The sequence below is a fragment of the Ambystoma mexicanum genome, chromosome 6p, assembly GCF_040938575.1.
Source record: "Ambystoma mexicanum isolate Mex_15411 chromosome 6p, UKY_AmexF1_1, whole genome shotgun sequence".
NCBI lineage: Eukaryota > Metazoa > Chordata > Amphibia > Caudata > Ambystomatidae > Ambystoma > Ambystoma mexicanum.
Genome location: NC_090935.1, coordinates 274,083,911 through 274,111,162, shown reverse-complemented (window position 1 = coordinate 274,111,162; position 27,252 = coordinate 274,083,911). Strand labels below are relative to the sequence as shown.

Sequence of the window (27,252 nt, the reverse complement as noted above, 5' to 3'; positions counted from 1 at the left end):
ATATTCATCTGTATGAACCTGAATCTGGCATTGCTTGACACCTTTTCCGGGTATATTAGCGCTCTCTCCCATTCATTTTTTGACATGGTGGTGCCCAGGTCTTTCTCCCATTTTTCTTTCAGTGACATATTACGGGGGTTGGGTCTGTCCGCTATTTGATTGTATATTCTGGATATGGCATTCCAGCCGTCGTTTAGGTCGTGCAGTACTTACAGTAGGGGGTTCGGCAGTGGCTCCTCAGACCATTTCTTTTTTGCGATGTGTTTAACTTTCTGGTACCACAGGAACTGGCCTTTTGCCAGGCCTTCCTGGGTATGGAGGGATTCGAAATCTCTAAAGGTTCCATCATTGAAAATGTCCCCCCAGGTGTACAACCCCACGTTTTCCCAATGTCTCATTGCCTGTAGGTCGTTGAGGTTTGTGTATACATCCATCATTTATGGGTGATTCTGTAGAATATGGATGATGTAGTTTGAACGTCGAGCTGGTCTTGTTCAACACTTGTTTGCCAAGTCTCACTATCATGGGGGTGTTTAGTGGGTCTATCATGGGGCTCCACAATGCTTCTTTGGGGAACGTTGGGGTTATCTGGTGTTGCAGTAGCACTATTTCGGCTGATGGGTCGTCTGACAACCACTTTGTGACATGGCTGAGCTGGGCCGCCAGGTAGTATTTTTGGAGGTCAGGTAGTTGTATCTCTCCTTCTTTGTGCGTTAATGTCAGTGTGTGTAGGAGTCATTTATGGCGGGTCATGCCCCATAAGAATTCTTTCAACAGAGCTTCCACTTTTTTGAAGGGCGGTTTGATGTAGTAGCATGCATTTATGAAATATTATAATAATCTTGGGAGTATTATCATCTTCGTGATGGAGGCTCTGCCCATCATGGATAGCGGTAGCTTGGACCAGAAATTCATGGCGTTGCGTAGCCCTTTCATCACTGCTTCCGTGTTAGTCGTGTGTGAGCTCTGGTGTATGTTTAATGTTAACCCCCAACTATCCAAACATTTCTTGCTGCCACTTGATTCCTACCATGGGTAGGTCCTCTTCTTTTACTCCTCTGAGTCCTGCTTGTGGAAATGCACAGGATTTCTGTTTGCTGAATTGTATCCCAAAATATCGTGCAAAGTTATCCATTATGTTGAGCGCTGTCGGAGCATTTAATCGGGGGTCTCTTAGGTATAGTAGCACGTCGTCGACGTATAGTGAGATTATGTTGTAGTCTGCGCCCACCTTTATCCCTGCATCGAAAAGTTGCTTCCTAAAGAATATGGCTATTGGCTCCAGCCCAAGTATGTACAGCATCGGTGATAGCGGACATCCCTGCCTAGTACCCCTCTGTATCTGCCAGGCCTTCGACACCACCCTGCCGGTCTTCACTCTTGTCATAGGGGTGTTTTATAGTACGTTGACACATCTCACAAATCTTTCGCCGAACCCGAATCCCCTCAGGGTCTCGATTAGCCATTCCCAAAATATGGAGTTGAACGCCTTGATGGCGTCTAGGGATAGCACAGCCATGTCTTCATTGCTTCGCAGTATCTGTGACATGACATGTTGGAGTCTCTGCAGGTTGGCTGTGGTGTTTCTGTCTGGCACAAACCCATTTTGGTCTTTGTGGACTAGAGATCCCACTACCCTGGCAAGTCTCTTGGCTAATATGGTGGTAAGGATTTTGCTATCGTAATTTAGCATTGCCAGAGGGCGGTATGAGTCAGTCGCTTGCAGGTTTGTTTGGTTTGAGCATTGGACGATGAGCGTTTCTCTCATACTCCCAGGTAGTATTCCTGTTTCATATGGTTCCTGAAATACTTCTTGCAATATTGGGGTTAAGGTAGATTCATAGGCTTTGTAGAATTCCGGCGGGAGGCTGTCGCTCCCTGGAGTTTTGCTTGTGGCAAGAGATTGGATTGCTTCAGTTACGTCTTCTGTTGTGATCTCTTCTTCTAGTGCTTCTCTTTGCTCCTTGGTTAATGTGCGGAGCTCTATCTCTTCCAGGGTGGCCATAATGTCTTCTCTTGGTACCTTTGTGTTATGGGAGTATAGCTCGGAGTAGAACTATGTGAATGCTTCTTTGATCTCTGATTGCGTTCTATGTATTGCTCCATTCTTGTCTTTGATCTCGGTTAGTAGGTGTTTTGGGTGCTCACTTTTGCAGAGCAATGCCAGCAGTCTTCCTGGTTTGTCAGCTTCTTTTTGTGCTCTGGCGGTGCGTGTTGTGTAATCAAACTTGGCCAGTCTCTCCCAAGCCGTTCGGCAGTTGTTCCTGATCTCCTTAAGTTTTTCTTCATTCCCATTGGTGCTTGAAAGATTATCTTCGGGCAGCTTTATCTCGCTTTCCATGCCCTCTAGCTCTCTTCTTAGTTGTTTCTGGACACCACCGGCGCCCGCTATGATTTCTCTCCTCGATACCACTTTCAGGGCTTCCCATATCGTGCTCCATCTGTCCACTGTGCCCTTGTTTAAGCATATGTATTCAGGTTTTTCCCCCAAGGTTTTCGTTAAATGCTTGATCAGCAAGTACCCCTGTGGGCATTCTCCACATCTGGATCGGGGGCCCCTAATCTTCCATTGCATGAGTAAGGGGGAGTGGTCCAAGATCGACCTGCCCAGGTAGTCGGCGGATTTTGCATATATTAGTTGTTCTCTGTCGATGAATAGGTAATCGATTCTGGTGTGTAGGCCATGGGGAGCTGAGTAGTAAGAGTACCATCTTTCGGAGGGGTGTAGTTCTCTCCATACATCTGCTAGGTCCAGATGTTCTATTGTGGTGGTCAGCGTCTGTGCGGCAGTGTTTTTTGGTTGTAGTGGCGGTACAGACCTGTCGAGGATTCCGTCCTTAACCCAATTGAAGTCCCCCTGCCCCCCCATATGAAGGTTCCATCTCTGTGGTGGGTCATTTTGGCACATAGCTGTTTGAGGTGCATGGGTATGCCATGGTGGGGGTAGTAGGAGTACACTATGCATATTTTTACGTGTTCGATTGAGCCCCACATAATCAAGTATCTGCCTTTTTTGTCAGCTTCCATTCCCATTAGTTGGAATGGCGTTTCTAGGTTCACCCACGTGTATACTCCTTGTGCGTATTTAGAGTAGTGCGCACCTCCACCCTGGACTCCCCAGCATTCTGTTAGCTTTGCTGTTTCCGCCGTTAGGTGGGTCTCTTGGAGTAGTGCGATCGAGATCTTCTTACTCCGTAAGAAGGATCGGATTCTGTTCCTCCTTGGGTATGTCCCCATACCTCTCACATTCCTTGTCATCACCCTAAGTTGTGCTGCCATTGTTGGTTTCTGGAGTTTTTTGTGTCCTGGCCCCAGTTGGGGTGCCAGACTAGCTGTCCTTTTTGGTTCCCGGTCATCCCTTCTGTTCCACCACCTTCTTTGGGTCCGTGTCCAACACTGTTCGTTTTTGTTGTCTTTTGCCGTTTTCTGGTCGAGGGATGCTTTACAAGCAAAATAACAAACATAACCCGTGCCCCCAGCAACTGCGTTTCCGTTGCGGTGCTCAGTTGCCCTTGCGCCGTCCGTTCCCATCCTGGGTTTCGAGCGTGAGTGTGGTCGTGCTGGAAACAGGCATGCACTATTGTGTTTGTGGGTTAGTGCTGTGTGCTCAGCTGAGGAGGCCGGGCAGGTTGTGTAACCATTACGCTATTTTCATTTGGCTGCTCGGTGTCTATCATTTTTGTGGTTAAAAGTTGGGATGCAAATGCAGTTCCTTGTCGTTTCGTTGCTTCAGCTCCGGGCTCCTTGGGAGTGTCTTTCTTCCTTCTGCAAGATTATTATGCTCGATCCAAATGGTGGGCGTGGCTAGTGTTTCCAAGAATATTGCGCGGCCCTTGTAGATCACCTTCAGCCTGGACGGATATAGTAGCATGTATTTTAAATTTAGTTGTCTGAGCCTGGCTTTGATTGGGACAAATGAGTTCCTCACCCTTTGTACCGAGGGCATGTAGTCGGGGTAGATGGCGATCTTGGAGTTGTCTCGTTCGATCACCCCCCCCTTCCCTGGAGTATTTTAGTATGGTTTCTCTGTCCTGAAAGTTGAGGATTTTCGTAATTATTGGGGGGTGGGGGACGGGGTAGGAGCCCGGCGGTGGTTTCTTTCGTAGAGATCTATGTGCCCTTTCCACAGCGAAGCCCTGTGTTAGTTGGCCTACTCCTATTTCCTGCTGTATCAAGGTTTCAATGTAGGATGTCGGGTTCGGTCCCTCCGTGCCTTCGGGTACTCAGAGTATCCGTATGTGACTGTGCCTTGCACGCCCTTCAGCCTCTTCGGACCGGGCCTCTAGCGTGATCACTTTTTTTTTCCAGTTCTGCCATTCGGGCCTTGAGGTCTGCGGTATCCTCAGCTGTTTCCTGGAGGGCCGTTTCAGCTGTGGTGACTCTCTCAGCGAGGTTTTTGGCATCCTTGCGCATAAGCTGCATGTCAGACTTTACTTCTTCTATTTTTGGGTCTATAAATGTCTTAAGTGCAGCTATGGCCTCTAATACTTGATTGTCCTTTCCCTCCCCTTCTGTTTTCTGCCTTTTGTCTGACTTTTTGGTGAAGGCGTCAATGCTAGCTTGTTTGCTTCTGCCTCCTTTTGATCTGCTTGGCATCCTTCTGTTTCAAGCATTGGGCGTCTTATTCTTTCACTGACCCTCCAAAGTTGGCACTTTGGACTCTGCTTCTGTGTCTCTGAGCGTCCTGGTTTACTGCAGTGTCAGGGTGTTGTTACCCTCTCTCCATTACGGTACATTGACTCTCTCTTGCGCTCCAGCCCTAGCTCTAGCGTGACACCTCGTGCACTTAGTTTTTATTCCAGAGAGGTGCAGACCCCCCTCTTTGTACCTGAGACTCTTCAGCACCAGTACACTGCAGCTGTGGGCAGACTGTCCTCCCACCTGTATGTGTTACCACCGGGACCGTCTGGCTGATGTCCTTTCTTACCGCCCTGATGGCTTTGTGCAGTTCTATCCATATCTTGTTCACCCACAGAAAGCTTGCTACAGGGGGGGGGGGGTTCTCCTCCACTGCGGCTCAGGTGTGGAAAGCCACTCTCCCTTCCCTTATGTGGCGTTCTTGCCCTCTGGTTACTCTTGCCTTGCCATGTCCTTGAAACAGTCTAGGAGGGGGCCAGGCGCCCCGTCACTTGCACCGGCGAACCCTAGGACTGGGCCCACTCGGACAGTACTTTCCCAGCGTACTTCTGATCTGCTGTGCTACTGGGCATTTGGAGGCACCGGCTCCAGCTGCACTCTCCTTGCTCTGCTTCCCACTGTGGTGCTCCTCGAGTGGGTTGTGTACTCCCACGTTACTGTCCCTTTCTATTTTGTTTTAAAAAAAAAAGTGGGTTTGTTTCTCTGCTCTTGCAGCTCCAGGCGACGCTCTCTCTTCTCCCCCGCTATGTGGCAGAGGTCTGCCTGTTGTCCACTTGTCCCTGTGCCTCAGAATATTTCACTCTTGAGACCCTGCTTGTGAGTGTGTGGGTCTGCCCAGCCCCCAGTGCGGAGCCCAGATCCTTTGGGCTCACCGGTATTGTTGAAGGTGCGACCACATGCGGTCAGTCTGTGCCTCCAGGGGAGGTTGTAAATATATCTTGATGCTCCCAATCAAGAGTTTATATGGGGGGGTGCCTGTGGACTTATGCCTTTTTCCCCTTGCCCCTCCCCCCTGCTAGGCTGGAGCTTGTTTCTCTCACCTTCACCTCCCGCTGTTACGTCTTCCCCACTTCAAAAGCCTCTGCTGCTCTTGGCGGCTGCTTTGGGCCTCTTCTGACTCGTTCTTTCAGCTGCAGCGCTGTCTCAGCCTCTGGTGCAACATTGCCTTCTAGGAGTGCAATCGACGGCCCCAGCTGGCGGGTGGCCGGGATCCTATGCGATGCCACTACGGCTCCAGGCAGGGCCGTCAGCTTCCAATACATTGTTGTGGGCAGCCGCTGGTATCCCCGCTGCGAGCCCAGCGAGGGGCATCCTCCTGGGGCTGCTCCAACTATTGGCGTGGTCCCTTTGGTGCTTCCACAAGGGAGTCGGAGGAAGGGAGTTTTCAACGCGTTCTCCGCTCCCTGAGTGTTCAGAACCTCTGAGGTCCACAAATCAGGCTTCATGCTCCTACCTTACTGTCACGGCCTGGCCACCGATGGGCACTGTGCTGGGCTACGGTCCAACAGACTGCATCCGCTCGATGAACGATGTTCTCCTCCGCCATATACTCTGCTAGTGCTGTACACCGCCCGTGCAGCCTGGGTTGCTTGAATGCTCTATGGGTGACCGGAGTCCCCTTTACGCTCTACGGCTCTGCGTTTTAGGATGGGGACCCCCTGTTAGAGCCACTGTCCTGTTGCACTCTCACCTACTAATTGCTGGGCCGCCCTCGTCACCTCACTCACGCTGGTGCCTTCGCAAAGCTCCTCTCCTGCCCTGATCTGCCATTTTGTATCAAGATTGCGCATCTCTGCCGTCATTCTTTGTTGTGTACCATCTGACTCCGAATCCGGTTTCAAGCGAGAGTTGACCCGGTTAGGCTGTATACCTTCATGAGCCCATATCTCGTTTTCTAGCCGTGGATTTCACGTTTCTCGCCAGTTGCAGCTTCTCTTTTATCAGGATCTCATGTAGCTCTGAGAGCTTGCAGCCTAACAGATGGCCGCCAAGCCATGCCCCCCATCATCTTACCTTATTTCCAACTCCAACCTTTTCAGTATTTGAGCCATGTAAAACAGTCCAAAGCCCTCTGAATAGGGCATAGGCTAAACAAAACATACAAATAAACAAATGACCTATTCTCAAAATGCCTTCTTTGATCCTTCACTTCTTTTGTCCCATTTCTCTTCTTCATTTTCTAAATAAATCTTTGGAACATGCTGTCTATTCCCAGCTTTCCTCCTATCAGGAACTCAGACCTCTTTTTAATCTGGATGATTTCCAGAGACTGCTCTTCTACACGTGACTAACTTTTGTACTTCTTGTCGCACAAAGCAATATTCGCTTCTAATTATTGATTTATCTCCCACTTTTTGATATAGTAGAACACTCTTTTCCCAATTCTTCCATTTCTTCTCTTGGTATTTATAATCTTTCTTGGTTCTCTTCTGATCTTTCGAACAGCTCATGTTCTATTTCTTTGGCTGGGAATTCTGCTACTTTATTACCGTTTCACTATGGTTTCATGTCTTGGCGCCCATTCTCTTTTCTTTGGTTACTATTCCTCCTATTATTCTGTCATCTGGTTTTATCTGTAACTTTTATGCTGCCGATTTTCATATTTTTCTTGTTTTCCTCCATTTCTGTTTCAATACGTTCGCCTATTTATGACTGTCTTCTGTTAAACTCTGGATGCTTTGTCACTCTCACCAGCTTTAACCCTTCTAAAACAGAAATTGTTCTTCACCTTATGACAGTTCTTCTTAATCTATTTTTTTTAAAATCTTTCTTCTTATGGTAATGTGTCATCTTTGACTCCTTTCTTTCTCTCACCATATCTCTAAACTTGCTCAGTGCTGTCACTATCCGCTTAACAATATTCATAAAATTCAACCATTTCTCACATTTTCAACCTTCAAGGAATCTACAATGGTGTTCTCTCGCCACGATCACTGTAATTGCATTCTTGTTTGGATGCTGGCTTTTGCACTTGCACCTCTTCAATCTATTTTTAATTCTGCCATATGCATACTCCCTGTACTACTTTCTTGCTATCACATTGACCTTTTTGCTAACCACATTTTGTTGGCCCCTGTTTACAGCTGTCTTTGTTTTGGCTTCCTTTGCATTGCTTATAAATGCATCAATTGTCTTGTACCTGCTTATCTTTCTTTTTTTTGTATCGCTTTGTTCCTTCGAATACATTTCACTCCTCTTTTCTTCGTATTGTTCCTCCTTGTCCTTGTGCACAATCTAATTTTTGTCCTTTTGCTCTTAGCCCCTAAATTCTGGAATACTTTCGTGTACACTATGCAGTATTCTTTCCTCTCTTCTCATCTTTTCACTTCATGTGGAATAAAATGTGCTCTTCATGACTGATCATTTGTTCTTTTGTAACTGTTTAAATAACATTGCACAGCTTTGGCAAAAGCTGTCTATAAATTCAAATAAACTAGAATTGTATACACCTCCTTCTTTAAAAGTCTGCACCGGCAATACTGCTGAATAGTCCTTGTAAACGCGAAACATCTGATTATTCCTTTGCTGTTCTCGAAGCCATTTATACACATACCTGCTTCTGTTCACCAATCTTAGCAATGATTCTGTCATTCAAGGTACTGTTGGATATATTCCTTGCAGAAATATAGCGGTACCCTAACCAGGTTTGTTTGAGGACTTCCTGAAATTAATGTGGTCAGGAAACATAGAAAAATACCTACCACAGGGTATATATTTTTATGTGAATCTGGAGGAATTCACTACAAAGACTGGATGCCTAAGCCTTTTGAACAGATTAGTATGAAAAGGGAAAGGTTTTCCTCTTAAGGCAGAGAAGGCTTTCTTTTGACGTTAAACATCAAAACTGAAATATTGCGCCAATCTAGGGTTTCACTGGCATTATTTAAAAAAATAAAAATAAAACCAGGGTTTTTGCATCAATTAAACCTTTATTAGACTAACTCTATATTTTACTGCTATATTTTAAGACCTGGGTCTCTTCCGCAGGGAGTAACACTGCAGCTGAACCAGAACCTTCACCTATAGGGAAGAACAGTTTGAGTGCAAGTAAGCAAATTAAAGTAAGAATCGGGTTCTCTTTTATGGTGTTTGGAAGGGAAATGTGAATTTGGTAAATAATTATACTGTTTTATTTCCTTTTTTGACCCATTTATCTAAATTACGAGAAAGCCATATGTTTAGGATACATTAACACAGGGGTGATGTAAGTGCTTACACCCTTGAATAAAGATGCCTTCTTGACATCACTGTGGTTTTTGACACAATTTGCTTCCTTAGTCCATCGGCATGCTGCTGATGGGTTGAAAATGTTTTCCTCTCACTTCATTATTGAAATGAATTAGTTGAGTGGAATGCCTGATTTGCTTGTCTGACTTTCAGTACGTTTTTGCCACATGCCTATAAATAAGACTCCCCAAAGTTGACAACCAGACTTTGAAAATAGTAACCTTTGTGTGACTAGAGTTCTGGAGGATCTTGCAATAGCCATGTTTTTTTAATGAAATGCATCCCACCCCAGGTGCCCTGGACATTCTTTACAGAATAGTAAAAGTGCATGCACAGAATGAAGAAGGAACACCCAAATGGGAGGAAAATGTGTTGCAGTGGTACCCGAATAGTGTGAGTCTTATACTTGCTTGGAGAAGGTTCTGCATTACTGGGTCTGCAATAGTATTTGCCACCTTCCAGGGTTCGTGCATGGTGTAATATTCTTTAAGCATATAGGACTTAAAGTGTATCCAACATGAAACGACTTCTTTATTTTATTCATTTATTGAACATTTATAGGACACCTATACAGCAGACAGTGTTTACAGGCGCCACAAGACAAAGGGGGACGAGGAACAGAGGAGGAAAAACAACAAATTGTCTTAATGGGCCTTGTGGCATTCGGATTGTGCAAGTCCATAAAACAGGAAGTGCAAAAGGGGGGAGACAGGTCGGGCGAAGGCAAGGGAAGGGAGGATGCAGGAATGGGCCCAAGGGGCTGGTTAAGTGCCAGGGGTGGAGCTGTGGAGCAAGTGCGCTTGCGGATGAAATGAGCGCCAAGTAGTGCGAGGAGTGGGGTGGACCAGACCAGTGGTTTGATCTGGGAAGGGTGCCCAAAGGCAAGTGCTAGTAATGAGGGTGGGTGCTGAGGCAGACTGGTCGAGGAAGGGCCGTGCCCTTATATGACTCAAAAGGGACTAGGCAGCCGGTCACATCAGCGGGGAGGAGGGTGGGGAAATTAGCAAGGAAGGGGGAGAGAGAAGGAGAAGGAGGAGGAGAAATGTGGTTTTAATATATTTGGATAGTGTTAAGGCACATGTGGAAATATGGATCTGTTTCCACATGCTCTGATCATCAAGACCAAAATAGGACTTGCAATGCTAATGTTCTGTAGTCGCTTATTGCTGTTCTGTTTTCTCAATTTACCACGTGTATTACTCGCATGTCACTATGAATATCAAAAAGTTAATATATGGTTTTCTTTGACAGGTACTTTTCAATGACTTTTGCACCAGGAATTTCCAGAAGCTGAAGACCCTGTCCATCAGACTTTGCCTATGAGGAAAATACAACTTATGCACATTTAAATAGCTTTTTATAGGGATAAGCCAATGCCTTCTCAGGCTCGTATTTTTTGATGTACATATCTATTATGAATATTATTTTTTAAAAAGAACAATCCTTATTTTATTTCCTACATGACTTTTGCCTCTTTTACAAGTAAATATTAAGCAATATTCTTAAATTAAAAACAGAGCTGCTAATGCCAGGTTGCATGTACTGAAGTTTTCCTTTGGTCATACATTCTTTGTGTATTCTTCCCCCCAATTTAGGGTTTCTAAGAATGATTTGTTAGTGCCCTAAATTAAAACTATGATTTATTTAAACATATGTGTATACCTCCTTTTGAGGAGACGCCTGTATATTCTTGCATTATGACTGCAGAGATGAATAAATGACTATATTTGGAGAGTGAAAGACAACAGTGTTGTTAGCATAGTGTATTGAAACCAAATGGTGTGCCTAGAAGAAATATGCACTTGATAATCATGGAATTGTACACCTAAAGGTTTATCAAGCAGCTTTAACCGAATTCCTTATTTAAATGGCTAAGGAGTTGATTTTTTTTGGGTGGGTAAAGGATAATGCCACACATGGCACTCGTGTATTCATTGGTAATGCACTGGAAGCGCTGAACTCTGAAGCAAAAGCACTTATCGCTCCTCAGGGAGATAATTAGCTACTCCTATTATGTGCCAATAAGTATCAAATCGTTTTTTTGTTTTCATCAGAATTGCCGATTGTGCTGCTAACATGGCTGTTTTGATGGCTTTGTTACTTATTTTGTACCTTTGCCTTGTTCATCCTGCAGAAGCCGTAATGAGTAAAAGGTGTGTTCGCTCACACCTCTTCAGTTTTGTGTGTTCATATAGCGTGTTTTCAATCTACTATGCAGATCTTAATGCTGCTGGCTAGGATACAGAAAAATATAATTTGGCAAACTGTCTCTTAATTTTTTGGGGCCACACCTATTGGCATATAATGGGACTTGTGCAGCACATATAATGTCTAATCAACCTTACCAAGGCTATTTTTTACAAAAGCACTGCAGCTGAATGTCACTCTGAAATTCCCAAAGCTCAAACGGAGTATAGTGAATGTACAGTGCAATGTTTTGGTTATTTAAAAACAAGAACCTGGTTTGTTGCAGATGATTTTGTATGTTCTGAAAATGTTTACATTCTCATGGATCATGTTAAATAAATACTCTTACTTTGGCAATAAAAATTGTGTCGTTCATTAACGTGATTAGATTTAATAAATGTATACATGGTGATGTGCCATATGTACAAAGTGCGTTTCAACCTCTCTGATGTCCTAGATCTTCTATCTGAACTCACTATCTGGAATACCTGAGCTACTTTTGTGTGTATACCATACATATAGTGTTCAATTGTAAGTGACTACTTGTTAATGTGACTTGTGCATGTTTGTGAGTGGTTGAAAAACGAATTGTCCTATACAAATATGCATATAAAAAATGCACTTTACACACAAATAGCATAACATACATTATTCAAATACTATTCCTACATTTACATTACCCCTCAATATTATTTTTTTGGTGGATTTTAAAAACTTTGTTTTTTAAATGAAATAACAAACGGGCCATGCACCGGTCGCAGTAAAGCACCCAATGCACCATCCTCCCTCTTCACCTCCCCTCTTCTCTGTCGCTGAGTCTAAACCAGGAAGTTTGAGTGACAACCAGGCTCTCACATTCCCACTGGTCTCTTCTCGATGTGGAGGCGAGCACAGGTTTGAAGCTGTGGACGAAGTCTGTGAAGATAATGTGTCTGCAGTGGACATCAGATATGATATGTAGGGTCCCCAAATGTCTGGGGGTCGGGCGTGTAGAGGTTGTGTCTTTATGAAGCACGATTCTACATCCTGGCAGTTGGTAACATCGTTTAACCAGCGCTGTATGCTTGGTGGAGGCCCGCGCCCCCAGTTGATTGCAATCCTTTCTGCGTGCTAGGACTAACAGAAGGTTTGCCAGTCTGTTCGGCTTCTGGTAGGTACTTGGTTAGACCCGGGAGTGCCAAAATGGGTTTGGGTTCCAGTTGCATCCCTATTTTGCTGAGATGTTCTTGAGTACCAGGTTCCAAAATGATGAGATGCTTGGGCATAACCACGATAGGTGTATGAAATCTGCATCTGAGGCCCCACAGCGGCTGCCTGCTGCTGATATTGTTGGCGTTGTGCGTGGAGTTTAGCTGGTGTATGGTCCACTTGGCGAAGGTAATTGAAGTGGATTTGTTTGTATCTTGTAATGATAGCTACTTTCTGGGTGAGTTGCAATATGTAGTCCCAGTCGTCTGCTATTGTGGTATCCAGGGTATTCTCCCATCTCCTTCTGGGGTTTGCGGATGCTAGTAACGTTTCGGTCAGGATTGACCTGTAGATTTTGGAGACCAGTCGACCTTCACCTTGGCATTGTATCACCCCATGGAGAAGCTGCCATGTGGGTGGTTGTCTTGGGAAGGTGGTAAGGCTAGTTTGGGGGGGCATGCCGTAGCCTAAAATAGATGAACATGTCTAGGGTGTTGTCGCTTCCCTTGTCTCGAGCCTCTTGCAATGACAAATGTGCCCTCGGTGAATAGGTCACTTAGAGTTTTTATTTGCAGTTTGTCGGTCCATTGTGGGTAGATTCTTTCCGTGGTTATGGGTATTCCTGGTATAAACCTTGCTGGGATGAGAGGGGAGAATCTGACTTGCATGTTACTTTTTAGGGCAATCCTTTTCCAAACAGTGTATGTGGTGCAGACAATGTTCAACGGTGTGCAAGGCGCCTGAAGTTGGCCAAAGATGAAGGCTCAAAGGAGGTAGGGCGTCGACCAAGGCTCATTCGATCTGGACATGGGGTTTGATAAAGTGTGTGGCGTACCAATGGCTTAGGAATTGGGCTTGTGCGGCCCAATAGTAGCACTCTAGCTATAAGTCTGGGAGAGTGAGTCCACCCTGCGTCACGGGTTGAATCACCGTAGTGTAGGCCACTGTTGATACTTTGCCTGCCCATAGTAGGTCGAGGATCAAGCTTCCGATGCGCTGAAGGAACTGCTTTGTTAGCACTAGTGGGATATTCGAGAACAGGTATAGGAATTTAGGTAGGATGACCATTTTGACCAGAGATACCCTTCACCAGAGTGCAGTGGGAGAGGTTTCCACCTATTTACCTTGCTTTGGATTGTTTCCACTGTTTTCTCGTAGTTGTCCTGCATGATGTCTCGGCTGGACAGGAAGATGGCCAAATATCTGACTTTCGACTGTTGCCACTGGAAGCCAAAGTCATCCGTGAATTGTTGAGGGTTGTCGGTCAGGGGAAAGATTATTGATTTCTAGTGGTTAATTTTCAATCCCGAGAAGTTGCGGAATTTGATTACTGCACGTATCACTGGATTCAGGTTCTCTGCGGGATCATGAAGGAAGAGGGCAACGTCATCGGCATATAAGGTTATGATCAACCTGTGTGGACCTATGGAGAGGCCCCTGTCCAAATGGTGGAGGCGGAGATCAGAGGCTAGGGGTTCCATTACTAGTGCAAATAGTACTGCTGACAGTGGGCAGCCTTGTCTTGTCCCTCTTTTGTAAGCAAATGTCAGCTGATCGTGAGGTTCCCATGGTGATATTGGATGTCGAGTGTTCATGTTGGAGGGCGATTAGTTTGATGAAGTGTTTACCTAGGCCCATGCGTTCCAGGATGGTGAAGAGGAAAGGCCATTCTACTGAGTCAAAGGCCTTTTCGGCATCGAGCAGTACTGCTATCGCTTGGCATTCCGGTTCGAGATGCTCCACAACCCCTAACATCCTTCTTATGCCGAATTATCTATTCCTGCCTGGTATAAAACCTGCTTGGTCAGCCAGTACCATGGCGGGTATCGGGGGAAGCAGTCCCGCTTTCAGGATCTTCGCCAGTATCTTATTGTCTAGGTTTATTAAGGAGATAGTTCTGTATGTGGCGCATTCTTCTTTTGGTTTACCAGGTTTGTGGAGGAGTATTATATTGGCCATGCGGAGAGTTGGTGGTAGCCTCCCGGTTATCATGGCCTCATGGTGTACTTGTACTTGTAGTAGGAGTAGGAATGGGGCCAGAAGTTGTGCAAAGGTTTTGTAGAATTTGCCTATTAGGCCGTCTCGGCCAGGAGCCTTGGTGTTAGGTAGTTCTTTTATTGCTTCGAGAATTTCTTCGAGTTAATAGGCTTGTTGAGTGGTTCTCGGAGTTCAGCACTCGTCCAATAAAGCTCGATGTTGTCTAAGGTATTGGGCCAGGTCGGTTGTGTAGTAAGCATTGTACATCTTTTGATAAAACTTGCGAAAGGTTTCATCAATTTCTACTTCGATGTGCACAAGATTGCCGTTTGAATCGTAGATTCTTTCGACCAGAGTGGGGTTTCTTTCGGCTGCCACAAGTCTTGCTAGAAGGGCTCCAGGTTTTTGTCCTTTGCTGTATTGGCATATTTTGTGGTTTCTGGTCAGGAATTTCACCTCTCTCTCAGCTGCGGCTCTGAAAGCTTCGAGTTCTGCTTTGAGTGCTGCTAGGGATTCGGGATCGGTTGAGCTGAGTGTTCATGTTCAAGTACTTTGAGTCAGGCTTCGCTCAAAGCCAGTTCTCTCCTTAACTTCAAAAAACTGTTTTCTTTTGCAAGGCATATCCCCTGATGTAGAATTTTTGTGCTTCCCAGAATGTGCCTGCAGACGCTACGGAACCTTGTTTTATTTCAATAAGGGGATAGTATCTCGGCTCAGAGTTCGTCTGCGAAGACTTGGTCTTGGAGGGCTCCTGGTTTGAACCTCCAGTGAGGTTCGTTTTAGCTGCCGTTTGGTGTTACATTCAAGGATTACTGCTGAGTGGTCTGATAGGGTTCTGGGCAAGATTTGGCACTGCCCCCAGAGAAATTGACTGTGTGAGGACACAAGGAGGTAGTCGAGTCGCAAGCTAGTTTTGTGGACCCATGAGTGATATGTATATTCACGGGTCTCCCAGTGTTTATGCCTCAAAGTCACTGAGCTTTTAGGCGTCACATATTTCTGCAATTTGCAGACTAGCCTTGGAGGGAGTTGCCATTGAGCTATGGGATTTATCTTTTTTGGGGTCTAATGGTGTGTTTAAGTCTCCTCCCCAGATGATTGTGGCTTTTCCAGCTGTTTCCAGGTGTGTCATCACCCAATCGTAGTTGTTTGGTCCGTCAGTATTTGGGCCATAGAAATTTACAAGGATGATTTCTTTGTCCTCTATGATCCCTCTCACCAGCAGTGTCCTGCCTTCTGGGTCTTTTTCTGTTGATATTAGTCTGAACTTTTTGTCGATTAAGATGGCGACCCCTCTGGCAAAGGCGGAGTAGGAGGCGAAGTATCTATGGCAACCCCAGTCCCGGGCCCAGCTATTTTCGGAGCTAGGGAGAAGGTGCATCTCTTGGATCAAGCCACGTCGATTTTGTGTCTTCGCAGGTATTGCGTTATTTTACGTGTTTTGGTTGGCTGGTTGCCTCCCCTAATGTTCCATGTGGCTAGGTTGAGCTTGTTGGTCGATCTGTATCTCCTTGATGGAGTTTGTGGTACCTTCTGTGTCCGTGATTGTGATGCAGTGTCCTCTTATTGTCTGTCGGTTGATAGCCCTTTGGCGGTCTGGTGTGGCGCGAAACTGAATTCTGGTGGGGTCGGGTACCGGGTGGCCGGACCTCGATCGGTGCATGTTTGGCACTGTGAGCCTTCTTTGTCCTCCCTCCCTTTTACACAGACAACCCCCAACATGCCCATACTTTTAACCCACCCTAGAAACAATATAGTGGATTTTGCAGCGCTTGTGGCGCTAGCGGCTTCCCAAGTAGTAAGGGCTCCCTTCCAGCATCATTTTCACTTTTCCTGCATGTGTTCTCGGGGTCTGAATAGTCGAGCGAGGTCTGGTGTGGAGCGACTTCATGGTGGATTCTTCTAGGTGGTCGTGGTTTGTCTGCTGGTTTGCAGCCAGCCCAATCTAGAAAGGAATTTGCGTCATCTGGTGTATTAAAAAATAACTCTTCCCTCGTATTGGATTCGTAGTTTGGCTGGAAAAAGCATGGAGTAGATCAGTTGGTTGTCTTGTAATCTACATTTCACTCCTGCAAAGGATCTTCTTTGGGCTTACACCGCCAGTGTAAAAATCCGGGAATAGCTGGATATTGTCTCCGTCCTATTGGATTTCTCCTTTCTCCCTGGCCAGGCGTAGGATGATGTTACGGTCTTTATAGTTTAGGAGCCTAGCTATAATCGGTCTGGGGCGGCTCCAGGGATCGGTTAGGCAGTGGGGACTCTATGGGCTCTCTCAACTACAATATGTTGTGAAAGAGCTGATGTTTCGAACAGATCTTTGCATATGCTTTCAACCAGATCCTCCACCTTTTTGGGGCTTTGTTGGTCACGGACCTTATGTTATTACGCCGAGAGCATCCCTCCAAGTCCTCATTTTTGGTGATTTTGGCTTTCATTTCACCCTCAAGTGTAGAGAGCCTAGCTGTGAGTGATGCTGAGTTGCCATCAAGGGCTGAGATGTGGTGTTCTACCGCGTCCAGCCTGTTCCCATGCTTGTCCAATCAGTGCTCTAGTTGGTCTACCTTTTGAGGACAAGACATCCATTTTATTGTCGAGGCTGCCAATGCCAGCTTTCAGCTCAAGTAGGATTTCTCTTATGTCTGTGCTCATAGTTGGTGTCTCGTCTTCTTCTATGGCCTCGGTGGGCGATTCCGGTCTGTCACCAAACTTGGAGGTCTTGGCCGATGGCCCTGTCTTGAAATTAAGCAACCGTTGGGATTTATCAGTTTTTCCCATGTTGGACGATCCAAGGTTTATTGCTGAATAGCTGGAAGTCCTGGGTGTCTCCCCTCGGTGGTTGTTTGGTGGGGAGTGAGCTGAGGTGTGCAGGTCGATATTTTCACTGCAGCAGGGTGAAGTTGCTTTGCCAACTTGAGGTAGGGTAACGGCGCCAGTGGGGTGCCAATTTAGCAGTTTGTCGGAGCAGGAGCGATCAAGGTTAAGGAGGGGATTGTTGCCGGTATTCGTCTGGTTGGGTGGATGTGTATGGTCAGGTCGCCTTTATTTGCAGTGCAGTGCAGTCCTGTGCTGGTTGGTGCTACGTTTTCTTGTATGTGTCTGTCTGCCATCTGAGTGTAGTTCAGTGGTCTTCACAGTTTATAAGGTATTGTGTGCACCATTCAGTCGCCCCTGGTATGTGCTTTGTAGCCAGTTTTTTCCCCATTGGGTCGTGCTGTAGGCGCCGGGTGTATTATGGCATGACCGTTAATCCCCCACTAGGTGTAGGGACCACCTAGGGACCCCACCACAGCCTCTACTGCGATGGCTGTTATGATGTCGGAGCAGTTGCAGGTGGCAGGGGTAAAGTCTCTTTTAGGGCATGTCTCGGGGGTCTGGGGCGTGCGGGGTCGCCGATCTGTGCAAGGTGTATGTCCAGTTTTAGGGAAGCGGCGGAAGGTCTTGACAGGGCCCCCCCCCAGGTAGGGGTGCATGTTATTGTGCAGTTGGACGACCGCCTCCACCCGCTCGGGCTCTGTTGAGGAGGCGAGGGGAGAGGAGCGGGTGGGCGGCCCATGGGGGTTAACGGATCACCTCTCACCTCTCCATCGTTGAAATCTGCTCACCGGGGCAATGCTGGCTGTTGCAGGCTGCTCCCCAGTTGCCCCCTCGTCAGTATGCCCACTGTGTGCTCCGCCGCAGGCTCAGGACCTCTTCAGTGCTTCTACATCCCTTGCTCACTCCGGAGCCTGCTCCATGGGGTGTGGGGGGGTCTGATGTCGGTGCTGCTGACCGGTGGGCACTGCAGCGGGGGATCTGTCTAGGTGAGGCGGTCGGCATTTGATGGCCAGGGGGCGGATCCCTTCTGGACACCCCTGAGCTCTCTCCCGCTTCGGATTAACACCGCTCCGGCGGTTGGCATGGGTGTTGCCGGATTCACGTTGTCTTGGGCTGGAGGGTGGGGGCTAGGGTGGTGTTGAGCAGCTTGTGTCACCGGTAGGGCTTTACGGCCTTCTGAGAGGGGCCTACGACGCTGTGGCTCCAGTAATGATGGCGGTCTGCTTGCTGTGCTCACGGCCTGGCGCCGCAAGATGACACTCTCTGCTTGCCGCTTATTTCGCGTCGGGTTCTCAGCGGTGATCACGCCACTTCCCACCTCGCTACACAGTCTACACCAGCTCTCATGCAGTTTTGCGCTATTGGTAGCCGAATCACGCACTGGAAGAAGTATTTTTTCAGGATTCATTTGAATCCACAGAGGAGCTTCCATCTTGGTCGGGCCTCTAGCACCCTCTCTTACCTCTCAATATTAAGTAAGAATAATTAAAAAATGTTGTCACATCTCCCAATATCATGTCTCGCTTAAAATTCTCATAGGTTAAGTATACCTAAAATGTACATAAGTCTCCAGTTTACCAACAAATCTTCACTATCTCATTATGCATTAAACATTTCAAAACCGCTATAGGCAGTAAGGTTTTGTGACCACTTGCTAGTCTTTCCCAAAACTCGTACGTATACAGCCAACGTGTATCATGCGTAAATCCACCCAACAAGAGTACCGTTAAGTTTTTGATTACCACAATCTGCTAGAACATCACACGTTGGAAGAATATTGAGTCTAAAGCGTAAGAAAGATTGCCTGTAATGCACGTTAGGAGAAACACGCAGATAGTGCATTTCACCCAGTGGTTTATCACCTAAGGAGAAGCTTTTGTACAGGGATTAGCTGCACATCCTATCGATAGTGGTAATCCAGTCTTGTTTAAATAACAGCTTTCATGCTAAAATTAGATTTATTAGGAGCACATCAGTTTTTTGTTGACTATTATTTTTAGAATCTCTTCCACAAGGACCTTGAAATACAGTGGCCATAACATCTTTCAAATAAACATCCAGTTGTGGAGGATGCAACATTTTTCTATATAGGGAGAAAACTTTCCACCTAAACCACCCTTTTAGCTACACCAGACCCAATTCGAAATCTTAGGGCCACTATTGGTAAACCCAAGAGTATTGGTAAACCCAAGAGGAGGTTTAGCTTGCAGTCGGTCTCTTGCTATATAAGATATCTCCAGACCATGAAGGATTGTGTTGACTCTTTTACATTTTATAATGCAAAATCGAAATATCTACAGTATTTATTATGCATTTTATTCATTTGAGTTGCCAGTCAAACTGCCATTTTTGAAATTTTGTTTTATTCTCAACAGTGTCATTTGTTTATTACCTGGGTTACCGGAGTCAAAATCGTTTTACCTAATTTCCAAATATACCTAACTATTCTTAAATGTTTTCTTTTGTTGCATCTTCACAACTCAATCATGGAATCCTCCCTGCGCCTTAAGTAACTGGATCCTCCTCTCTCAGAGATTATTGCAAAGGCTATTCCTTTTCATGGAGGTTTTCGTGGGGATGAATTTGGATTATTAGCAACAAACATTTCCATGTTCCCTGCTTGTAGATGCCCTGTTAAATTCTATGGACTCACTGCATTAATGTTTTATTATATGTCGATCATTTGAAAGCATGTGGTGCCCGAAAAGTGGTGTCCCCAATCCTTAATGTAGCAATTACGCCCGAGCAGGAGAGTATACATGGCTGGTAATGGCCAGTTAGGCCAACCCTAGGCGAGGGCTGAAGGCTGTTACAGACCTATACCCCGCCCCGGCTGGGGTGTGATTGCTTTTCGCACCCCAGAGCTTGCTGGGGGGTGCAACTAGTTTATTTTATTTTCTCAGGCGATTGGTTGTGCTAATTGCGCAACGCTAAACTCCAGTGGGGGAAAAAATAAGGACAAAAAAGATGTGCGCCTCCATTGGAAAAGGGATAAAGTCCCTTTTTACATTTCTATGGTGGCTAGGAGCGGGAGGTGTAGCAGTTAAGAGGCGGCGGCGAAGGAGTGTGCCTTGTTTTGGGGGTTGGGGAGGTAACAGTGAGAGGCTCCCTGTTGCCTTCCCACATTAAAAAAAGAAAATTTAAAAAAAGGGCACCGCTGGGGTAGGGCCTCAGGTATCTGGAAACAGCAGGCGGAGACTCGATGCAAATGATCAAAATATTGAAAGATAGACTTGATCATAAGCCGCTCACATGCTCTATCCACTAAACAATATGGGGGGCAGCACCACCATCTACCCTACATAGATCATACAATAGAGAAGTAACAGGCCTGCCAAAACAAAGGGTAACATGGGGACACGTGCTAAGAAATTACTTCAAACCCAAAATGTACCAGACTATATTGGGTAACGAAGTAATTTGTACCCTCAGTTCTGGAGTCAAGCTCATATTGGGTAATTATGAAGTCATGAACAGATATCGCCTAGCCTGCTAGGCAGATCAAGCAAAAGGAGATAACGAAGGAAGGGTGATTCGACGAGAAATGCAGAGCAGCAAAGTATGATCTCATGTGCCGCCTGAAGGAGGGCATAGTGGTAGACAAATGTTGCGCTACCACAGGGCAGCATACAAATCCTTGATACAGAAGAAAAGGGTAGCCTTTAACCCGCTGAAAGACATTCTAACACATTGTAAGGGTGCCAGTAACATTACAGCAGTATACTTTGTAGCCAAATAAATTCACAGAGCATGGTTAAAGCAAAGAAAAATGGGCAATATAACGACCTCCCTTTAACCAGACCCTGAACCTGCACTGGTTGTGAATGTTGTATAATCTTAATATATCTAGTTTCACACACAGCTGTCCAGACTAACACCTGACGTACCTCAATACCCCTGCCACTAGCATACAGCGACCACCACCCGAAAGGAAACCGGTATAGCTGGCCTCACATAGACTCTCTCAACAATAGCAATCTATCTTTAACCCTCAACAGCACCCACCCATGTGTTTGACCTCTCTTGGGCTGCTTAGTGGAGCCTTGCCAGCCACCCAAGTCTTAGACCGGCAACATGCACACATGCATCTCCTAAGCTAAACTCCCTAGAATTTCCAACCACATCGACTACGGTCACCAAGGGCGTTCCAACCGAGAAAAAGCACGTTGAGGCCACACACATGGGGAAAGAGCACTATATAAATAACCAAATACAATATTCCTTAACACTTCTGATTGCAAATTTGCACATTAGTCTATTTAAAGTTTTATCAGTTTTATCCCAGAAAATGTTTTTGTATTTTAATCATTCTCTGTCATGTTGTTTATCTTTTTTAAATGTTATTGTATTTTTTGCTTTTTGGCTAACACTGTAATAAAGGTAAATGACTAATAATTGTTCATTATTTAGCATGCTATCATGGTCTTCCTTCGATGAGCCAAGGAAAGAAACTTCGCAAAAGATGTAAGACCTGGTTCTTTTCTTTTTCTTTTTTTAAAGAGGGTCTTTTTGAGTCATTCCTGCAGTTGAATTCCAACCTTAGGATCCATGTAGAAGGGCCCATAATCAACCCGCCTCCAGCTTCTTCTGGTTATTTGATAAGCTAAGTCAACTAGAAAGTGAAAAATAAGTACATTTTTAAAATGTTTTCCTTCCAGTTTTTCACTGGTGCTTGATGAGCTTGCCATTTTGGAAATGGTGGCAACAAAAGTGGGCTCATGGTTACGGTTAGTATGGGGTCAGTGTTGAAAACGGTTCTTACTCATCAAAAATGAGCAATGCTCCTGCAAATATTCAGTGCTTTTTGTCACCAATGGTCTATGGGGATGGGACCGAGGGTTTGTTTCATTGGGCTTTTGCAGTGTATAATTAGGATGCTATCAAATGCACTACATCCCTGAGGATTTTACCATATTGTAATATTACACTTGCAGCTCTCTGTGCCAAAAAGAAAGGATTAACTGCACATGTTTTAAGTACAGAACCAATTGTTTCATATCTTTCAGCCGCAACAATTGACATGTGTTTCTATTGGGCGTACAGAATTGTGTGCCACGACTGGGAACAAAGACATACTACACTCCTGTCAATACCTGTTGTCCTGGCTCTTTTGGTAGCCATGCAAGTTCTCCCCTATAACTATAGGGGCTTAATGTGTGGTGGGGTCGGACACACAGCCCTGCGGAGGCAGAGCCTGGTAGGTCAAGGATTGTGCAAGTCTCCTGTAGTTTGATAAGAGGCTGCTGGTCTAATGACCAGCTAGCCTTGCTGTAAAGAGAGTCTTTCTGTGATACAATGGATGATGCCAAGTTGAGCAAACAGAGAGAAGAATAATGGATATAGAGCAGAGGTCTGGAGGTGGTAGAAAGTGGAGGGCACTGATGTATTCTTCACTGCTTTCTTCTCAAGGCACAGTACAACACACATTCTCCAGCATTGGATCTTTCATGGATTCACATGCTTAGAACATTCCCCGTCGTCAGACTGGGACCCCTCGGTACACATATATATAGCCTTTTCCTATAGGAAAACTTCCGACACTTTTGTGTCCTATCCTCGTCCTTTTAGGACCCGCCTACGCAAGCTCTGCAGGCCGTCCCAGTATAAGAGGCCCGCCCCCGCGGTTCCCCTTCAGATTTCAACCGTCTCCAAAGTAGTGGGATCTCCTCGTGTTGTCTTACTATTTTGTACTAGGTTGCCTTATTGGATTTCGAGTACGATATGTCCTCTGTATCAGGAAAAGCGCTGTTCCGTCCATGCGCGACGTGCGGCTTGAAAAAGGTTTACGAGGGGGGCAGACATATGGATTGTATATATTGCCTCCACCCTCACCATTCGGCGGATGCCTGCGACATATGCAAGGGTTTTTTCTCAAAAAACCTTCAAAGACCGGAACCGACGCCTGGTGGCATGGCTGAATGAGGGTGCGGGGGCATACCCCCCCTCGGAGGTAGGCTCCACACAGTATGAAAACATCACTCCGCGCGGCCTCGTCGGAACCACCGGCGAAGAAATGTAGACCGTCGGAAAAAGAGTCGTCTGGAACTCGCTCCACTACAGACTCCTCGTCAAAGAAATCATCCTCATCAAAAAAGCATGAGAAGGATAGGAAATCCTCCTCTGGCGATCATCACAGATCGACCACGAGTCGAGAGTCGAGTAAAAGCGGGCACAGTGTGGAGAAGGCGGGACCGCCAAAACCACCTGCGAAGCCTGCGTCGTCGACGGCGATCCAGTCACCGGCCGCCTTCCCGCCACTAGCGCAAGGGGCATCCTCTGTCCCGTCGACAATGGCGTCGACGAGAGCCTCGTCGACGGGGGTCCTACAGGAGGCCTGGAGGCCTGAAGTCTTCGACCCTACTCCCCCAGAGGCTTTGCTACAAGAGCAAGCTATGTTGCTGTCCTCGGAGGACGAGAGCGAGAGAGTGGCTGGCCCAGCAGACCTAGGGCTACGAGCGGCTGCCAAGTCGTCGACGAGGGCATCCGTTACACCGGTATCTGCCCCTCTCCTCAATCCTCAATCGGGTTTGTCGCTGGATATTCTGTCCTCGTTTCAGTCCTTGCTACGGTCGTTGGACCAGCGACTTCCCCAGGCCAGCCTGCCACAGTCACTCGTCGACGAGCCGGGCCCGTCCCGTCAACCGCCGCACCCACGCACGCCAATCTCAACACTGGCGCAGGAGGAAGGTGAGCTGCCAGATTCTGAGTCGGACAGGGGAGCCATGTCAGAGGTCTCTTTATCCCCCTCCAGGGATCCTACCTAGGAGTCATGAGGCAGAGTTAGAAAACCCCAGAAGCCCAGCTCACCCGTCCCCTCCGGACGACATTGCGTCATTCCATTTGATGATGGAGAAAGCTTGCAAAGAATTTACTCTGTCCCAGGAAGAACAGAAAAAGGACTGTTTTTTGTTCGACCACATGGGCAAGAGAAGGAGGTTGGTGTTCTCGATACCGATACTTGACCATGTATGGAAAGAGGGGTTGCAGACAATGAGACACCCATTCTCAGAACCAGCAGTGAAAGGACGCCTAGAAAAAAAGTTTAAGGCTCCAGAGTCTACACCCAAGTGTCTATCCTCTCAACCAACACCAGACTTGGTGGTGTCGGCGGCGGCAGCGAGGAAGGCAAAGGCACAGCACAAGTGCACGACTCCACCCGAGAATGAAGCGAGACGCCAAGATGCCTTTGGCAAGAAGGTGCTCTCCGTGGGAGCGACCACAGTAAAGTCAGCGAACTCTCTGGCAATTGTAGCCAGATACGATAGGGAGATGTGGCACAGGCTGGATCCGCTGCTTGACCATCTTCCGGAACAACAGAGGAAGGCGGCGATGCTACTGGTCCGAGAGGGCGAGGAAGCCTCAAATCACGCAATAAACATCGCGGTGGATCTTGCTGAGTCTGGCTTCAAGCAAGTCAATAATGGGGTCGTATTACGTCGACAGTCATGGCTGAAGTGTACCTACTTCTGACCAGAAGTACAATACAAGGTCTTAGATATGCCCTTTGAGGGAGACCTTCTTTTCGGTGAGAAGGTGGACGAGGCCCTAAAAGGGATGAAAGAGGACTCGGACACGGCACATTTTTGAGTGCCCTCCAGAGTGGCCAAAGCTACATGTCTTTTCGCCCCTTTAGAGGGGCTTCAGGTAATTCAAGATTCTCTTCTGGAGACAGATCCTTTGCCAGATCGGCTTACCCCTCCCAGGGATACCGACGTGCCTCACAATCGGCTAACCGTCGACGAAACTTCCAGTCTTCCAGAAAACGACCGTCATACCCATCGTCGACGAGAGACAAGCAAACTAAAGATCAGCAGTGACATTCCACAACCCGTTCTGGGGGAAAGGGTTTCAGCGTATGTCGACGAATGGGAAAGGATAAAGATGGACCAATGGGTGTTAGACACTATAAGACACGGACACTCTCTTCACTTCAAACACAGCCCTCCGCAAATTCCACCTGCGTTCACTGCTCAGTCCCATATGAAGGCACTGCAACAAGAGGTTACACTCATGTTAGCGAAGGGAGTGATAGAATTAGTTCCAACATCACAGAGAGGCCAAGGAGTCTACTCGAGATACTTCGTCGTAAAAAAGCTGAACGGCAAATGGCGTCCCATTCTGAACTTATGCGAGCTCAACAAGTACTTAAAGAGCCTGAAATTCAAGATGCTCACTCTGCAGGAAGTTATCCGCGCAGTTCAAAAGGGAGATTTCCTGGCGTCCCTGGATTTACAGGACGCGTATTTCCATATTCCAATGTGTCGGAAACACAGGAAATTCCTACGTTTTGTAATAGGGCAAACCCACTACCAATTCGCGGTTCTTTCTTTCGGGCTCAAAACCTCCCCCAGAACGTTCACAAAATGCCTGGCTCCAGTGGCGGCCTGGCTAAGGAAGCAAAGCCACCATGTATACCCATACCTCGACGACTGGCTGGTAAGGGGATCCTCCCCAGCGTCGACCAACACAAGTCTGCAAGCCACCATGCAGCTTCTACAACGGCTAGGATTCGCCATAAACTTCGAGAAATCCTCTCTGCGGCCATCGAGAACGCTGGTATTCTTGGGGGCACAGTTCGAGACTCAGCTAGCGCTGGTGAAACCTTCTCTCGACAGGACCTCGAGCCTCATTCAACAGGCGGCCCGGCTACGGCGAAACACCAGGATCTCAGTGAGAAAGTATGTTTCGGTCCTAGGGGCCATGGCATCCTGCATCCATCTGGTGAGAAACTGTCGACTTTTCATGAGGCCAGTTCAAGAATTCCTCGCAGACCGATGGACACAGGCTCAGGGATCGTGGTCGGACAGGATAACCGTCGACGACGACAAGCTACTTCGGACCCTTCAGTGGTGGCAGAGCTCCCACAATCTGAACAAAGATGTGCCCCTACAGGAGCCGGAGTTCCAGAGCACCATAGTTACGGATGCGTCCCTAACCGGATGGGGAGCGCACATGGGTGCTCTTCAAACGCAAGGTCGCTGGTCTCCAACGGAGTCACTCCTACACATAAACGTACTGGAACTCAGAGCGGTACGATGGGCCTTGAAGGCATTCCTACCACACATCAAGAGGTCGCGGGTGCGGATACTGACCAACAATACAACAGCCATGTTCTATCTGAGGAAACAAGGAGGGACACGATCAAGGACTCTCTCCATAGAAGCCCAGAAAACATGGCATTGGGCATCGAAGCACGATATCTCCCTCGTGGCTCATCACCTTCCAGGAGTGAGGAACTGCCAAGCCGACTCCCTCAGCAGAAACATGGCCCAGATACACGAGTGGGAAATGGACACGGGTCACTTGAAGAAAGTGTTCGAGAAATGGGGCCACCCCCCTCTGAACGCCTTTGCAACCAAAGAAAACAAGAAATGCGAGAAATTTGCAAGCAGGTGGCCCCAAGAGGGTTCGGTGGGGGAGGCGTTCTCCTTCCCATGGACAGACATTTTCCTCTATGCTTTTCCCCCGTTTCCCCTCATACAGAAAACAATACAGTGGATACGCAGATACAATTGCCGGGTGATTCTAGTGACACCATACTGGCCGAGGCAACCGTGGTTCTCAGACCTCCTCCATCTATCACTGGAACATCCCATAGTGTTTCCGAAAGTCCCGTACCTTCTATCCCGGGACAGAGGCACGGTGTGGCATCACGACCCGGACAGTCTCAACCTTACGTCCTGGCTCCTGACTTCTCGGAATTCGGGGCTTTAGACATTTCAGAGGAGTGCCAAGAAATTCTGCAGGCGGCTAGTGCCCCTTCCACTAACAAATCCTACTCCTATAAGTGGCAGAGATTCTGTGAATGGTGTAGAAAACAGCGGGACCTACAACCATTGTTGGTGACGCCGGAACAAGTTCTACCTTACCTGCTCCTCTTAGCAAAAAAGGGATTGTCCGCCTCATCGATAAAGGTACACCTGGCAGCCATCTCGAGGTTCACAAGGAAGAGGCAGTCGTCTCCTCTATTCAGTGACAGACTTGTGAAACACTTCATGCGGGGTTTATTTCGAGCCTTTCCCCCGGTGAAACGTTTTCCCCCGGCGTGGAGCCTCAACACAGTGTTGGCAGGCCTGATGAAACCGCCTTTCGAGCCTATGGCCACGTCCGACATGAAATTCATTTCATGGAAGTTGGCATTCCTGATAGCGATCACATCAGCCAGACGTATCTCGGAACTACAAGCGCTTGTCGTGGACCCGCCCTACCTAAGATTCTTTA

The 27,252-nt window shown here is 47.0% G+C and overlaps 1 protein-coding gene across 2 annotated transcripts in view; it reads left to right on the top strand.

The window, feature by feature from the left end:
* MBD2 (methyl-CpG binding domain protein 2) overlaps positions 1-11,415 on the top strand; it is an 809,238-nt gene extending 797,823 nt beyond the window's left edge. For both annotated transcript variants that reach the window (XM_069626990.1, XM_069626989.1), the window contains one exon: positions 10,117-11,415. The gene's annotated coding sequence lies outside the window, so the exon portion shown is untranslated. The remainder of the gene's footprint in view (positions 1-10,116) is intronic.
* The last annotated feature ends 15,837 nt before the right edge of the window (positions 11,416-27,252 follow it).